This window comes from Ambystoma mexicanum, chromosome 13 (genome assembly GCF_040938575.1).
Source record: "Ambystoma mexicanum isolate Mex_15411 chromosome 13, UKY_AmexF1_1, whole genome shotgun sequence".
Taxonomy (NCBI): Eukaryota; Metazoa; Chordata; class Amphibia; order Caudata; family Ambystomatidae; genus Ambystoma; species Ambystoma mexicanum.
The window spans coordinates 130,596,975-130,613,467 of NC_090938.1; the positions used below are offsets into that span (position 1 = coordinate 130,596,975).

Consider the following 16,493-nt stretch of genomic DNA (forward strand, 5'->3'; position numbering starts at 1 on the left):
TACAAGGATTGGGATCTCCCTGATGATGTCATGGAGGCGTTGCTTTCGGCCAGAAGGCCAGCAACTAAGTCTTTATACCGCTGCCGTTGGAACAAATTTTGCAGCTGGTGTAGAGAAGGGAATATCAACCCTTTTTCATGTGGTACACCAACGGTGTTATCGTTTCTACTCTACTTGGCAAACTCAGGCCTTCAAGTTGGCACTGTAAAAGGCTATCTCGGAGCGCTATCTAACTTCAAGTGCACTGCGGAGGAACCATCGTATTTCAAACTACCTCTAGTGATAGAATTTCTCAAGGGATTAACTAAGGTTTATCCTCCAAAACCATTCCAAGTTCCCTTATGGGACTTAAATTTAGTCTTAAACTTCCTAATGGGCACTCCATTCGAACCACTTCACTCTTGTTCGCTGAGATTTCTCACGCTTAAAACTGTCCTATTGGTAGAACTAACATCTGCTAGGAGGGTGAGCGAGCCACAAGCTCTCTCCTGTAATCCCCCACATACAATTTTCCACAAGGACAAAGTTGTCCTACACGTGAAGCCTAATTTCCTCCCAAAGGTGGTTTCTGAATTTCATATTACTCAGAAAATTACCTTACCTTCGTTCTACCCTCCTCCCCATCCGGGGAAAGAGGAAGAAAGGCTACATAGGCTGGACCCAAGGCAAGCTCTAAGCTTTTGCAACAGCAGAATGGCTAGGATCAGGCAAGCAGACCAACTGTTTGTAGGATACTCAGGTCACAAGTTGTGATTACACATAACAAAACAAACCATTTCTATTTATTTTAGCCATTCTGGAATGTTAAAAACTGGCAGGGAAAGAGCCACCCCAAAATCTTAGGGCTCATTCAACCAGGGGTATCGCAGCCTCTTCAGCCCTCCAAAGAGGGGTACCGGTCAGAGACATATGTGCGACTGCCACATGGTCGTCCGCACATACATTCACAACATTTTACAACCTGGATTCCCCCACTAGTCAAGAGACCAGATTTGGCAAAGCTGCATTACATTCGGTCCATCCCTAAAGGGATGCATGACATTCTTACTCCCACCTCCAATTACATGCCACTGCTATGGGAGTCTATCAAAGATAAGGAATACGTCGGAGGACACAATTCCTTCGAAGAACAAGTTACTTCTTACCTTGTAACGTTCTTTCGATGGGATGTTCCTCCAACGTATTCCTTATCGCCCCTCCCATCCATCCCCGCAGTAATACTTCCCTTGTGGTTGCAGCTTACTCTCCTTCAAGGTCAATAATCAATTCAGGCATGACTTTTCTTATGCTACAAAACGGAACTGAGCAACGGACACCGCGCGTGGCTATTTATGGGCATGGTGACATTGGCGCCGATATGGTGGCCGTCGAGGGACATCGACTAGGTGGACGTCGACGCGCAGCGCCCTCTACAGAAAAAATTTCCGAGGCCAGCAAACTGGAAACGTATTATCAAAGATAAGGAATACGTCGGAGGAACATCCCATCGAAAGAACGCTACAAGGTAAGAAGTAACTTGTTCTTCTCTGTCGGCTGTTCACCTAGTTGGACCAGAAAACATGACGGCCGATGCTCCGAGCAAGCAGGACATGATCTCCCACAAGTGGGAGTTAGCGCTGCAAGTCCTTCTGGAGATCTTTCCTTTTTGGGGGAACTCCTCAAGTGGATCTGTTTGAGTCCAGTATCAACAGGAAATGCAACCTGTTATGCTGCAGGGAATTTCCGCAGAGAGGTGCTCTGGGGGACGTGTTCATGGGGGACTGGGAATCTCCACTCTTATACGCATTTCCCTCAGTTCCCGTAATTCCTCATGTCATCTGGATGTTGAGGAAGTTTGGGAAATCCATGATCCTTATTGCTCCGAACTGGACCTGGAGGATGTGGTACCCAGAACGTCTGGACATGGCCATCTGCCCTCCATTTTATCATACCCAGAGAGCAGACCTGCTCTCGCAAGAGGGAGGCCGTCTTCTTCAACTAGAAATCAGAACTCTGAACCTTCATGCCTGGTTTCTGAGAGGGTAAGATATAAAGACTGGGATCTCCTGGAAGACGTCATGGAGGTGTTGCTTTCGGCCACAAGACCAGCAACAAAAGCACTATACTGCTGCCGTTGGAACAAGTTTTGCAGCTGGTGTAGAGCTCAAGATATTGACCCTTTCACTTGCAATACTCCTACAGTGCTTTCTTTTCAACTACACTTGCTTCATCAGAGGCTACAGGTGGCTATGACAAAGAGCTATCTGGCAGTGTTATTCATCTTCAAACGCACACCAAAGCAAGGCTCTTATTTTACATGCCCATTGTCATGCAGTTTACTGAAGGGACTAACAAATATTTTTCCTCTGGTCCTTTTTATAGTGCCGGCCTGGGGTTTGAATTCAGTGTTGACATTTTTTTTTACTTTCTTATTAACAGTCATGCCGGTGCGCATACAATACAGTACTTGTTTCTACATTACAATGCAGGTACAACAATACACATTTATACATGAGTTTGATATTCAAGGTGTTGAGGTTGGGGGAAAAGTCATTATCAGTTATCATCTCACATAAATATCTTCTGAACTGTGCCCATATATCTTTAGGACGGTTAGTCACTGGCATCGATAATACATATTGCTCTTCGCATTCGTTCACAAAAGACAATTCTCAGAGGAAATCGTTAGTCTGGGGGCGCATGTGGCCTTCCAGCATTTTTATTTATTTATTTATTTATAAAGCGCTCACACAGCCCGCAGGCATCGAGGCGCTGTTACAGGAATTGTTTGTTTTTTCTTAGTTGGTTAATTGTGGTTTTTTTTGTCTTAGTTGCGTATTTATAACGCGCTTAAACACCCAGAGGTTTTTAAGCGCGGACCCGGGGATCGAACCTGTTGTTGCTTCGTGTCGTCTTGCTTCCAAGACGCGCACGCTGCCGCTGAGCTATCCTCCTGGGATTTCAGTACACATCGTTTCGCCACAACACAGCCACATTGAATAGTCTTCTAGTGGTTTCAGCCACTTTACCAATGTCTCTGAATAAATATTTCAGTGCGGCCACGGAGACCGGGATTTGTGTTATCTGCTCAATTATCTCAGCGACGCTGCTCCAAAACACAGCAATCTGCGGGCATTCCCAATACATATAAAATGCATTTGCATGTAGGTCCCCACATTTCAAACATTCCCCCGAACAATTTCTCCATGAACTTGGCCATCTTGACTGGGTTGTAGTGAAGTTGATTTAGTATTTTGAATTGGATCAAGCGTAGCTCAGCATTTAATGATACTGTTTTAGTCAATTGGCAAAACTTGCGCCATTGTTCTTCACCCAATGTCACATCCAGGTCAGTTTCCCATGGTGTTTTAATAGTGTTCAGGGATTTGGAATGTGTTTGTATTAGGGCATACAGATTGGAGACCCTCGCCCTACCCCCCTCTGTAGCAGTTATGGTACGTATACACTCATGAGTGGTAGTTCTCCTGGCCCCGGAAGCTGCCCTCATGTGATAATATTGGAGCATTTTTAACTGCTCTCCCCCGATTGTATTCACGAAGTCATCCAGGCTCACGTATTTACCCTCCGGGAACATGTCCCGCATCCTCAGTTGTTTATCTGGATCCTATGTTTTCTGCAGTGCGACATCGAATGTGGGGGAGATTCCTGGGAAGTCCCGAAGAGGGGCCTCTGGGTCATAAGGCACCTCTACGCTTATCCTCCTATATATCAAGTTCCAAGCGTGGACTGTAACACTAACTGGGTCATATCTACAGGAGTCTTTGTATCGAGTGCTAAACATTACAGATCTGAGATCAGTGGGGCATGATGCTGCATATCGTTCTATAGGGATGTGTGTAGCGGTATCTTCTAGGTCATGCCAGTGTTTGGTGAATTGGGCTTGTGCTGTCAGATAGTACCGCTCGAGTAAGGTTCCACTAGTTTGTCCCACTTCATCCTCACAGCTCCTCTGTCCCATACAAATGAGGTGGCTACGGATTGTAGCTTAGTGAAAAATACCCTACCAGGCCACAGGGGAATGTTGCCAAAATAGTGTAATAGTTTGGGGAGAACCACCATTTTCAGGAGTGCTACTCGACCAAATAGAGAAATGGGAAGTTTAGCCCATAGAGGTGTTTCACAGGTAACAGTCATAGGTACGCTTTGTGATTATCCGCATATAGGGTTTGTGTTTCTCTGGACACGATTATGCCCATATAGCGAACTCGGACAGGTGCCCATTTAAATCTGCCAGCATCTACTGGGCATTTGGTAACTGGTGTAAACGGGAACAGTTCTGATTTTGAGTTATTAATTTTATACAGTATTGTGAAAACTCATGTGTGTCATTCATAATAGATACCAAGTTTACCAGAGGGTCTCGAATATAGAGAAGGGTGTCATCTGCGTAAAGTACAATTATTTGAGGAGGGACAGTCATTCTGATTTCCCTGTTTCCATGGGTTTTGCGAACAAACGCCGCAATCAGTTCAATTGTTAGGGAAAACAGTATGGGAGAAAGGGGCATCCTTGTCTGGTACCCCTACTCGAGGGAAAAAAGCAGACAAAGTGTGGTTCATAAGGACTCTTTCGAATGGATTGTGTCCTCCCACGTATTCCTCATCTTGTGATAAATCGTTATCTCCAGCTTCGCTGCTTCGGAAAAAAGATTTCTCGGCAGAGGGCGCTGTGCTCGAGGTCGTGGCGTCGATTGTCCCTCGACGTACTCTGTACTCTGTCGACGTCACAGATGGTATAAGTAGCTCGAGCCACGCCCGTTGCTTCAGTTCCGTTTTTCCGATCGCTTCGCTATCGAGAACGGCGCGCTTCTATTATCTGTGAAGAAAATGTCATCATCCTCGACACCTTCGACACCCAGATTGTGGATCTAAGATGTCGATCACCGATCCCCACCGGATTTGTCTCTGGTGTCTCGGTTCCAGTCACCGAACCGACGACTGCGGGTCCTGCCAATCGATGACCGAAAAAGCTCTTCGTGAGAGGAGAGGTAAACTGTCGGTGGGGAGGGAGGCCTCAAAAAAGGTTTTGTCAAAAAGACATAAGAAACTGACTGATTCTAAGGAATCGGATCGCCATAGGCACTCGAAGAGATCTCGATCTAGGAGTAGATCGAGACACTCTTCGTCGTCATCGAAAAAAATGAAGAGGAGACATAGATCTCCATCATCATCTTCTTCTTCAGAGTCGACCGAAGAAATTTGTTGTCCGACTAAGTCGGATTCTCCCAGTAAGTGGGAAGAATTCCGCAAAAAGATGATGGAGGTTTTCGAGAATGCGGCCTCGACCCCCTCGAAAGAACCTCGAAAAAGCCATACCCCTAAAGTCGCTCCATTGGACGACAAAGGGAAGTCCAAGGCTACTATGGCCAAGACCAGTAGCGTCGAGGAATACAAAAAACCTCCAGTCGACGTAAAATCGTCGAAGAATCTTCGAGAGTTGAGCACCTCTCCAGTGCCGGCCAAGAAACAAAAGTCGTCGAAGACTTCGACAACTTAGTCGACACCCTCGACATCGATAATTTTGACGCCAAAGCCAAATGCGTCATCGACGCCATTATCGAAGTCATCTTCGAAAACTTCGAAAACTTCGAAGACTTCGAAGACACCCTCGAAAACTTCGAGGGATTTGCCATTTCCTTCGAAGCAGATGGAAGAGGAAGAAAGGAGATTCACTCCTTTGCCCAGATCAGACTTTTTCAAATCTATGTCAGCAATCTATGAAGAGTCTGCTTCAGAAGAAGACGAGGTTACTCCTTTGAGAGTTACTTATGGTACAAGACAAGTTCCTGAAGAACACATTTTAGAAAGTACGGACCAAGTCTGAAGCATTCAAGCACTGAGAACAGATACACCCAGGAGACAGAATCAAATGCCTTTTTGGCATCTAGAGCAGCCACTGCTGCCTTTGCCTTCGGGCATATCTGTGCCATTACCCTGAATTGCCTACGGAGATTAAGGGCAGTGGATCGCATTGGATTGAATCCCGATTGGTCAGGATGTATTAATTTAGGCATGTTGGGGAGAAGCCTGGTCGCGAGGATCTTGGCAAAGATGTTTGCATCTACATTTATCAGGGAAAAGGGTCTGTATGAGGACATATCATGAGAGGGGCGTCAGCGTTTCAATAATACCGTAATGATGGCTTTGCGCATTGTATCCGGGGGTGTACCCCGGTCCATGGCTTCCTGCCATACTTCTAGCGAGATGGGGGCTAGTTTGTCGTGATATTCCTTTTACAGTTCAGTAACCAGGCCGTCCGAACCAGGAGTTTTCCCTGACACCAGGGCTTTAATAGTGTTAACTATCTCCTCCTGACTAATCAGTAAATCCAGCACAGATTTAGCTTCGGGGGAAAGTGCAGGGAGTTTGAGTCTGTGTAGATACTCAGAAATGTCCTCGACTGATTTCTCATCCGGAGTACAGTGCTTTGTAGAATTGTGTAAATGCAATATTTATCTCTTCCCCTTGGGTCATCACCATTCCATTTGTAGCTCAGATACTAGCAATAGGGTTGCAAAATTCATGTAACAATGTATTAATGTCTGCCAAGGTTCCCTTGTTATGATTCGTGTTATAACTTTTCTCATGTTCCCAGACTTAATTCTGCTCTAACTGATTTAAGCATACCAGTGGATTTGGCCATAAGGATAACCCTGTTAACTGAGCCCTTGTTGATGTTAAAGAATTCCTCAATCTCAATATGTAGGGTTTCAGATACGTTGAGATCTGTAAGGATAGCAGATGGCATCCTCCAGCACAGTGCACTCAGGGGATGTCACGTAATTCGAGGCACAAAGAAACCGGGGAGTGATCCGATAACGTGCGTGAGTGAATGTCGCAGCTCGCCACCGAGTTCGAAAGTGAGGCAGTCAGGAGCCAGTAATCAATCCGGGACTCAGAGTCATGTACCGTGGAATAATATGAATATTGTTTGTCGACTGGGTGGAGTGTTCTCCAGGCATCTTCAAGAGGTATCTGCAGCATTATCTGATGAATAGTATTGGCCGCTTTCGTAAGCACACGGGGAGCATCAGATGACCTGTCCAGTGCAGTCTCAAGAATCGTGTTGAAATCCCAAAATACCCAGGTCTCGTCTAACGGGGTAAACATATCCAACACTGCTTGATAAAATTCTGGGTCGTCTATATTGGGCCCATATGTATTTACCAGCACTACCGAATGACCAGCCAACTCCCCCCACACCAATACATAGCGCCCCAGAGGGTCTACTTTACTGTTTGTGTATCGAAAGCCTAGTGATGGATGAATAAGGGTTAAGACACCTCTGACCTGTGTGGAATATTCTGTGTAGTATCGGTGTGGGCCCCAACTGGTGTTAATAGCGGTGTTTACTTTCTTTAATGCATGGGTTTCTTGTAGCATAAGTATCTGCGGGTTGTGTCTTGCCACGTATGCACCCACTTTTCTGGCCTTGCCTAGATTGTTGAGGCCTCTCACATTCCAGGTTAACAGCTTAACATTCAGCCTCTTGCCTCCCATTGTATTTTGTACCATTTGTATTTAACATAATTGTCACCATCTGCACTTCCATTGCTGATTTCAGTACTGTTAACGCCAATACAACTGTTATTTTTGAAAACTTTTAACCCCCCCAACTTGGTCAGTTACCCCCACCCCTGCTTCCTTCCTATCAGGTGTATCCGGGAGTAGCCACGGCAACCCCCCCTCACCAGCATCATCAACTCCAACAACATGATGATGTTTCCCCCTGAGCTTGTGGAACCTCCCGGAGGTGTTTATGCTGCAGCTTTGTGATTGCCACAGCTGGACGCTTCCGGTCTGGTTCAATCTCTCCTGTTAATTCAGTGCCACCCATAGACAACTGTCATTCACATATCGAATAAGTATTACATTCCGCAATTTTCAGTCCGCCAGCTCTCTCCTCTCATCTTCGGGTTGGGGATTTCTATTCTGATCCGCTTCACGGTCACGGGGCAGTAACCGAATAGAGGCTTTGATGTAGTCCATTGCCGCTGCCAGGGACTCAAAGAAATGCACTCTGCCACCATGCTGTATTCGCATTTTTGCCGGAAAGATCAATGCGTATGGGATGTGACGCAGCAAAGTTGTCTTTTGACTTGTTCATAGGATCTTCTCTGTGCCTGCACTCCTGCCGCAAAGTCAGGATGTATGTGTATGTTTTTGCTCTCATATTGCAGAGGCCCCAATTCTATAGCCATATGGAGGATCGAGTCTCTATCCCTATAGTTGAACAGCTTGGCAATGATGGTACGGGGTGGAGCCCAGGGTCTAGACGCTGGGGCTAGTGTGCGATGAGTCCTCTCCACCAAAAAATTGTCAGAGAACGACATCGCCCAAATAGGGATTTCAGGAGATCCTCAATTTGTGCTTCCATAGGTCCTTTACCAAAGGATTCTGCGCCTCCAACTATGCAAATATTGTTCCCCCTGGATTTGGATTCCAGGTACTCGCACTTGTTGCGCATCTTTGCAACTTCCCCTTTCAGCTGTGCGATATCCCGTGCCATGGTGATCGATTGTATCTTCGTTGGTACTTATTCTGGCTACGTCCTCAGTTACTTTGGCACTTTCTTTATCTACTCACGCCTTGAGGGACCCTATGGTGGACACGATATCATCAGGTTTTACATTCATGGATAAGAATCCATTTTGCATGGTGGTGAGAAGATGATCGTCCCTAGAGTTGGCTGCGGATGCTGTTGAGGCCTATCCGGTCGATGACATTGTTGACGCTATCACCGGGGTCTGGGAGTTTGTGAAGGAGTCCATTGGACCATTTTTTGTATCCCTGGAGCCCTTTGTCATTATCTACGTTTGAGTGTAGAGGGGCGTGGCTACAAGGCCATGTAAGAGGACATGTTTGCCGAGGGGCTCCTGCCGATCCTGAATTGATCCGGTAAAAACAGCCATGCAGAAACTGTCCACGACGGCCGGAATTGCGTGTTTACAGAGATGAAGACTCAGGGCATGACTGGAGCTGTAATTTAAATGTACTGGCACAGCGATTCACCTGCACCCAGGTGAAAGAAAAGTGCAGCAGCTCGGCGGCGAACGAAACAATATGGCGGCCCGTAGAAGACAAAGAGACTGCAGAACCCGTGTGGGGGTGGCCGCCTGCGGGCAAGTCGAGTGAGCGCTGGAGGACCTAGAATGCTGGGACTTTGATGGAGGTCACGTATACATTGCACACGGCGGACGGAAAAGTGTGCACGAGCTGATTCACATCCAAGGTCCGGAGCGAACTGGCACGGATAGCCGTGTGCATTTAGTAAGGTGCACAGCACGGCGGCCCGCGGGACACGGGGTGACTGACGAGAAGCCCAGAACCAGCAGGGGTGTTGTCGATTGCCGGTGTGCCTAGAGCGCACCAAGATGAACGAAAACGCTTGCTCTGGGTGTAAGCGCATGGGATTCACCGGCGTCACACAGACTGCTTGAATCATACGCCTAGGGAGACACGCATACACAGAGGCGCGGGGAGCTGCCCTGTATGCTGTGCATCGAGCGGATCGCTCAGAGGAAGACAACGCTGGGAGCGTATGTCTCCTTTAAGGAGGCGACAGGAGCAGAGATACGAGCATCGTAGCTGCCAACAGACAACTTTTAACACGCTGAAATGCCCGGAATACAGTAAACACAGCGCCGCAATGGGAGACTATGAAGTGTAGGCACACACCCGCAACCCTACTTGCAACAATCTCCACTACATCATCCTGTGGAGGCTAGTCAGCACAACGGTACAACGAATTATAAGACATGCCTATGTTTACTTTATAAATGATGATCCAGCCACTCATGGGGCACAGACAGGCTTAGACAGATACACAGCGACTGGCAGTCGCCGGTAGTGGGAACCAAGGAGCGCGCACAACGCGCCAGAGGTGGCCGTGAATAGTAATTGCAGATGAAGGTGTACGGGGTCGCCCCTTGAAAGTGGGGACCGGCAAGGGAAGCCATTAGAGCCCGCAGAGCCATACAAGTGCCAGACGGAAAGCCCTGGGATCCAGGCCGACTGGGCCGACTGGGGCAGGAACCTGAGTCCTGTGAGGAAGGAAGGAACCCACAAGGTTACGTGGAAGGACACAGTCCATTCCGGAAATAAGAGAAGTTGCTGGGGACACCCCTGGAATGATCGGGCTGGGCCCGGACATTTTGGGCAACTTGGCACACTTGAAAAGAGGACAGCACGCGTTGGGGCCGGCCCACCTCACCCTGACGCATCAAGATGTCGAACAAGCCCAACAGGCTGAAAGGCAAGCAGCCCACACTGGATGATTTTGCCAAAACACCACCAGGTGCTGAAGGGGCCAGGAAGAAAGACAAGTCTCCTGTCGGGGGCCCAGACATTATAGGCAACCAGGAGGTATTTGCGGCGATCGCAGACCTGAAAGTGGCCTGGGAGACCAAACTGGGCCTGGCAATGGCCGAACTGAAAGCTGACTTGACCTCAAAGTCAGAGCAGTGCAGGAGGACGTAAATCTTCTCCGGCAAGACGTAAGATTGCTGGCGGAGCGGATGGAGGACCTGGAAAAAGAGGTGGCCCCGAACACGGCGGCCTGTGCGGCCCATAAATCTGAACTTCACGCCTTGGTACAACGTGTGGGCAACCTGGAGAGTAGGGTGGAGGAGCTGGAGGGACGCGCCGGAAGAAACAACATTCGTATTGTCGGATTGCCAGAAGGAGCTGAGGGAACCAACCCTATGGAATACATTGAGTCAATTTTATTGCAGGAGATAACTGGGGGAGCCCTGTCCCAGGGTTTCGCTGTAGAGAGGGCGCACAGGGCCCTGACGAGGAAGCTGCCGCCGGGGAACCCTCCTAGGCCGGTGATAGCCAAGATCTTAAACTACCGAGACCGGGAAAAAATCCTTGAACACTTTCGGAAGGGTGGCACGATACAAAGAGGGGCAGCAAACATAACGGCATACCCGGATTATACCTTGCAAGTACAGCGCAGCCACATGAACTTTGGGTCCGTGAAAAGAAGATTGCGGGAAGCGGGCCATAGGTACATGCTGCTCTACCCAGCTAAACTGAAGGTATTCCACAAGGGCAGAACCTTGTTTTTTGACACCCCGCAGGATGCCATGGGATGGTTGGACGCGCAGAGCTGTCCCCAGGAATCGGATATAAAGGGAACTGAAGGTGGAGATAAGTAACATGCGTCTGTAGCGCCCTAGCTGCTGCAGCTTATGACAATGGGACTTGAATATAGCATTGCATATAACCGGTGGAGAAGTGGGTTGAGAGCTACAGTTACAAGTATGATATGGTGGCACTAGAAACTTTGATATAGATATAGGAGCTACACGGAGCATGACCTCATACCCCCATAACAAATAGTTAGGTCACTGGTAGTCCGGTGACATCCTGCTGGGTTCTGGGCCGGGGCCTCCTGGGGCAGAACCAAATGCGGGGGGGGGGCCTGAGATCCAGGGATGGAGCTGGGCACTTGTTGGGGTTGGGGCCGAAGAAGGGAGGGTAGGGGTGAGGATGAGGGGGGTGTGCAGTGGTTTGAAGTTGGGGAATGGGGTGTTGGGAAGGGGATGAGGGGGACGCTTGATGGGAGGGAAAGGGTATTGAGCCGAAACATGAACCTTAACAGGCGGGATAAGAGGCGGAGAAGGAGTGCGGGATATCATGGTTATGGCGCCAGGGTGCCTTCGAGTGGTTACCTGGAATGTCAGGGGCCTCAACAGCTACCTGAAACGTAACAAGGTGATGATGTATCTGAAGAGGATGAGGATCGATATAGCATTATTGCAAGAGACCCACCTCACTAGGGAGAAATTGGAGGTGGTCAAGAAGTGGAGGTGGTGCCTGATGGGAGCCACATACTCGGCCTACGCTAGAGGAGTTATCATCTGGGTGGCGCCGCAGGTGCCATTTCAGCTGCTTCAGGTCACAGATGACCCAGATGGCAGACTGATCGTTGCAAAGGGTATTCTGGAAAACCGAGAAATGTGTATTGTAAACTCATATGCCCCTAACCAGGACACAGTGGCTTATTTTAGGACCCTGTACGGTAAAATCGGCCCTCTGCTGGGTGGCGGGATCCTATGGGGAGGAGACTTTAACTGTGTACTTAATCCTAAGGTTGACAGATCGGATAGTAAGATGGACAAACCATCCCCAGCAGCAAAGGTGCTACAGGCCCTCCTGAGAGACTTCGACTTAGCTGACGTCTGGAGGCAGCTCCATCCAGTGGATAGACAATATTTGCATTATACGGCACCACACAACCTCCATACAAGATTAGAGTATGTTTTCGCCTCCACGAAGTTGGCAGGAGAGATGGAAGGCGCGGAATATAAAGCCAGGGTGCTCTCGGACCACTCCCCACCACTCCCCCTTGGACCTGGAATGGCGGCATGAACCTCTCAGGGCGCGGATTCCCACTTGGAAACTCAGAGCCGAGGCTCTGCAGGACCCGGGATTCAGGGAGGACTTAAGAGAGGCGATCATTGAGTACTTTGAGATAAACACTGGTAGTGTTAGCTCCATGGAAACTGTATGGGAGGCGTTTAAGGTGGTTTTGCGGGGGGGGTGCCATTTCAAAGTCTAGGGGACTCCAGGGGGGCATAGAGCAAGAGTTGAAGGGAATCGAGGAGGAGCTGGAGGGCAGGGTGCGCGAGGGAGGCACCTCTGGTGATGACAGGGACAGGATAAGGCAGTTACAACAAGCTAGTGGGGAATGCTGGGACAGGTTGTGTAAATTAAGCTATAAGAAATATGTGGCGAGACAGCATGCAGGGGGAGATAAGCCGAGCAGGTTGCTGGTCTGGCTATACAAGAATGAGACGCCGCGAACGGTGATCAGGGAAATCCAAGGGGAGGGAGGGTGGACCCAGAATACCCAGGAGGGGGTGAATGAAGAGTTCCTGAGATTCTATAAACATCTTTATGAGGACCCAGGCGGTCCAAGAAACCACGAAATCCGGGTAACACTGGAGGACATGGGCCTAACCACCCTAGATGAGGCAGAACGCGCTGACCTGGGTGCCCCTATTACAATGGAAGAACTCGAACTAGTGTTTCGCACACCTGCCACCTGTAAGGCCCCTGGGTCAGACGGGCTTCCGAGTGAATTTTATAAAACCTATAAACAGGAGTTACTTCCCCCGCTGCTGGCCATGCTCAACGAGTCGTATGAGCAGAGCAGGCTACCGGAGACCCTGAGAGAGGCAGTGATTATTCCGCTTCTGAAGCCGGACAAGCCCAGCACGGATTGTGGATCGTACAGGCCCTTATCGATGCTCAACCAGGATAGCAAAATCCTCACTGCTGTACTGGCAAACAGGCTTAAGGCCGTCATTGGTAAACTGATACACACCGATCAAACGGCCAATGTCCCGGGCAGGAACATAACTGAGAATCTCAGAAGATTGCACCATATCATTGACCCAGGTGAATTGGCAATAGTTTCACTGGACGCGGTCAAGGCCTTCGACTCAGTGAGATGGCCTGGGCTGATCGTGACCCTAGAGGGCTATGGAATGGGGCCGGGGTACCTCAGGTGGGTGAAAATGTTATACAGCTCCCCGATTGCCAGGGTTAAAACGGGTGCTATCATATCGGACAAGTGGCAACTAAGCAGAGGCACTAGACAGGGCTGCCTGTGGTCGCCCATGTTATACATATGAGACAACAATACGAGGAGATAGGTATTCGTACTGCAGGCGGCATGCATCTTGTTTCGTTATATGCGGACGACATACTGCTGTATTTGCACTACCCAGAGGAGAACGTGCAATACATTCTGGACGTGATGGAGCAGTTTGCCGTTCTCTCTGGCAGAGCGGTTAACCCCAAGAAGTCTAGCGTGTTCCCTCTGGGGAGATTACCGATACCCTGGCACATCAAGTCTTTTTGATACCTCGGAATTGACATACACCATACGGCAGAAGAGGAACATACATGAAACACAGTAAAAGCAGTAGAAGGAATTCAAAATAGCATGGGTTTCTGGTTCAGGCTACCCCTGGCTATGGTGGGGAGAGCTGCTCTGCTAAAAATGGTAGTCTTGCCCAGACTCTTGCATTTCTTTGTTAACATTCCACATGTGATTCTGAGCCACTTTTTCGCTAGCCTCCATAGCCTGTGTCGGGGCTTCATTTGGAACAACTCCAGGAACAGAGTGGCCCTCTGGAAACTACAAAACTCGTGTGACAGGGGAGGGATTAACCTGCCAAACTTTGAGCTATACTATCTAGCAGGGCAGCTGCAGTATGTAGCGAGATGACTGTCCGACGAGGAGACGGCAGAATCCAGGCTGCTATGCAAAGAACCGACCCCCTTCTTCCTCAAATAAGTGGTGTGGCTGTCCAATCCAAGGGTCCTGGGGATGGGGGGGCTGCTGGTACTGGGATGGGAGATGTGGCACAGAGCGTGGCAGATGGCGGGACACCCAGTTCCGTACTCTATGCAGGTGCCGCTAGCAGCACTATGCGGAGAGGACCCCCAGTTGATACAAGGGGTCCGCAAGTATTGGGAACCAGTGGGCCTGGCCACCCTGGGGGACATATGGTTGGAAGGGGAGGTACTAGAGTTCCCGAACCTGATAGAAGAAATTGGGGTGCATAAGGGGCATTATATAACATACACCAGAATTGTCAAGAGAGTGCGAGAGAAGTGGCCAACAGCGGTGCTCACCGGAAAACCGGATGCCACCATGGAGGCTATATATGATATCTCAGAGGGTGGGCATGACATTTCCCGCATATACGAGCTGCTGGGGTCCAAGGTGGGGAAGGCATTGACCCAATTGAGACAACTTTGGGAGGAAGAGGTGGGAGAGCCCATGTCGGATAGGCTCTGGGACAGAGCCCAAAGATATCATAAAAAAGTGTCCCGGAACGCAAGGCTCCAGCAGATCCAACTGCATATCACACATAGAGCATACCTCACCCCCAGTAAGATCGCCAGGTTTGGTGGCCAAACGATTCAGAAATGCCCTAAGTGCAGGGAGGAGGAGGCTGGGCTACTACACATGTTCTGGGCCTGCCCTGAGGTGGGGCGGTTTTGGCAAGAATTGAAGACAAGTTTGGCAGGAATCGGTATTACACTGGAGGTGGAGTCGGCCTGGGCATGCATGTTGGGGGGATTCCCTAGGCCACGTAACTTGAGGCATATAAGCAAAATGAAAGACTTACCATACATCCTGGCCAAACGAAGGATAGTAATGTGCTGGAAGGCAGCCCAGAGGCCAAGGATAGAGTTGTGGTGGGCTGCCCTCTTAAAATGGGCAGAGGCAGAAACAGCTGTTTGGTTTGACACGGTTTGTAGAGGAGGGGAGGAAGAGGTAGGACCCCTAATCGAATGGAGGCAGCTGGTGGCCACCATGAGAGGGCCCCCCCAGTCCGATCAGAGCGATGCTGAATACGGATAAAGAGATGACGGTAAACTCGCCTGAGGAATCACTGAAAGATGACACGGACATATTGGCTCAAGTTGGGGGGGAGGGAGGAGACGGGACTGAAGAATGTTGATTGAAACGCTATGACGCTTAATTTTTATTTTTGTATTTTATTTTATTTATTTTTTGGAACGCTTCCCGAATTTGCGTGTCATCCTTGCACAGGGGCCATGCTAATCTTCTCTGTATCGTTCCAATTTTAGTATATGTGCTGCCGAAGCGAGCACTATGATGCTTAATTTGATGATGGGAGTCCCAAGTATTGTAAATGTTTGGTGTGTTGTTAAACAAAATAAAACATTTTTAAAAATAAATCTACGTTTGAGTGTATACCGGCTGTTCAATAGACCAACTGTCGGGTGACCGCACTGTCAATGGGATAGTGCTTGGGGATCGGTTGTTTCGTGCAGTAAGCCTTATGCTTGCGGAGTCGCACAGTTGAGATCTTCCCCAGGCCTTGTCACTTGTGTGTCTGTGTCGCTGCCCGTAACATGGACCATATGCACGATCCGAGTCTTTGGCTGTTCAATATTGATGTAGAAATGTCTAATCTGGGTTGTATTGCAGTAAGTGGTTACTCTGGATCAGGTTGTCCGCTAGAGGCGTCTCCAGTTAGCAGGATGGATTATGTTCTCCCATGTTTTGGGGGCATCAACCACTTTATCGTGTAGACGCTATGCATCTACACATTTCCCACAGTTTAGTCAGAGCACAGTGTTCAGCAGCCCCACAACATATCAGCGACCCACAGCTCAGCCAAGATCTCTATCTCTCATTCAATGGGGTCACCTCTGGGTCAATTTTGCCAGAGTTGTGGCTTGATCGGAATAGGTAGTGTCCGTCGCACGTGAGCGGTAAAGGGCATACGGCTGAGGATGAGATGCAGAGCTGATTATTTCTTGACTGTGTGGCCGGTTGTGCGATCAGGATCCTGAAGAAGTCATGCACGTAATATCGGGCCAGATATTACTCCTTACTCACAGTGTTCGTGGCATTCATCTGGAAGTTATGAACAGTTGGTCCCGCCTCGCTGTCTCCTCCTCGCTCCAGGGCATTCATTAGTCGCGTTTCAATTT

General features: G+C 49.0%; 1 protein-coding gene and 1 non-coding gene across 4 annotated transcripts in view; one reads left to right on the top strand and one right to left on the bottom strand.

Moving 5' to 3' along the window:
* The window catches only part of SLC26A8 (solute carrier family 26 member 8), a 3,396,452-nt gene that overhangs the window by 2,652,591 nt on the left and 727,368 nt on the right, over nucleotides 1–16,493 (top strand). The gene's annotated exons all lie outside the window — the stretch shown is intronic.
* LOC138522150 (U6 spliceosomal RNA) lies at nucleotides 15,538–15,644 on the bottom strand. Its single transcript, XR_011283254.1, has one exon. It is a non-coding gene; the product is annotated as a U6 spliceosomal RNA (small nuclear RNA).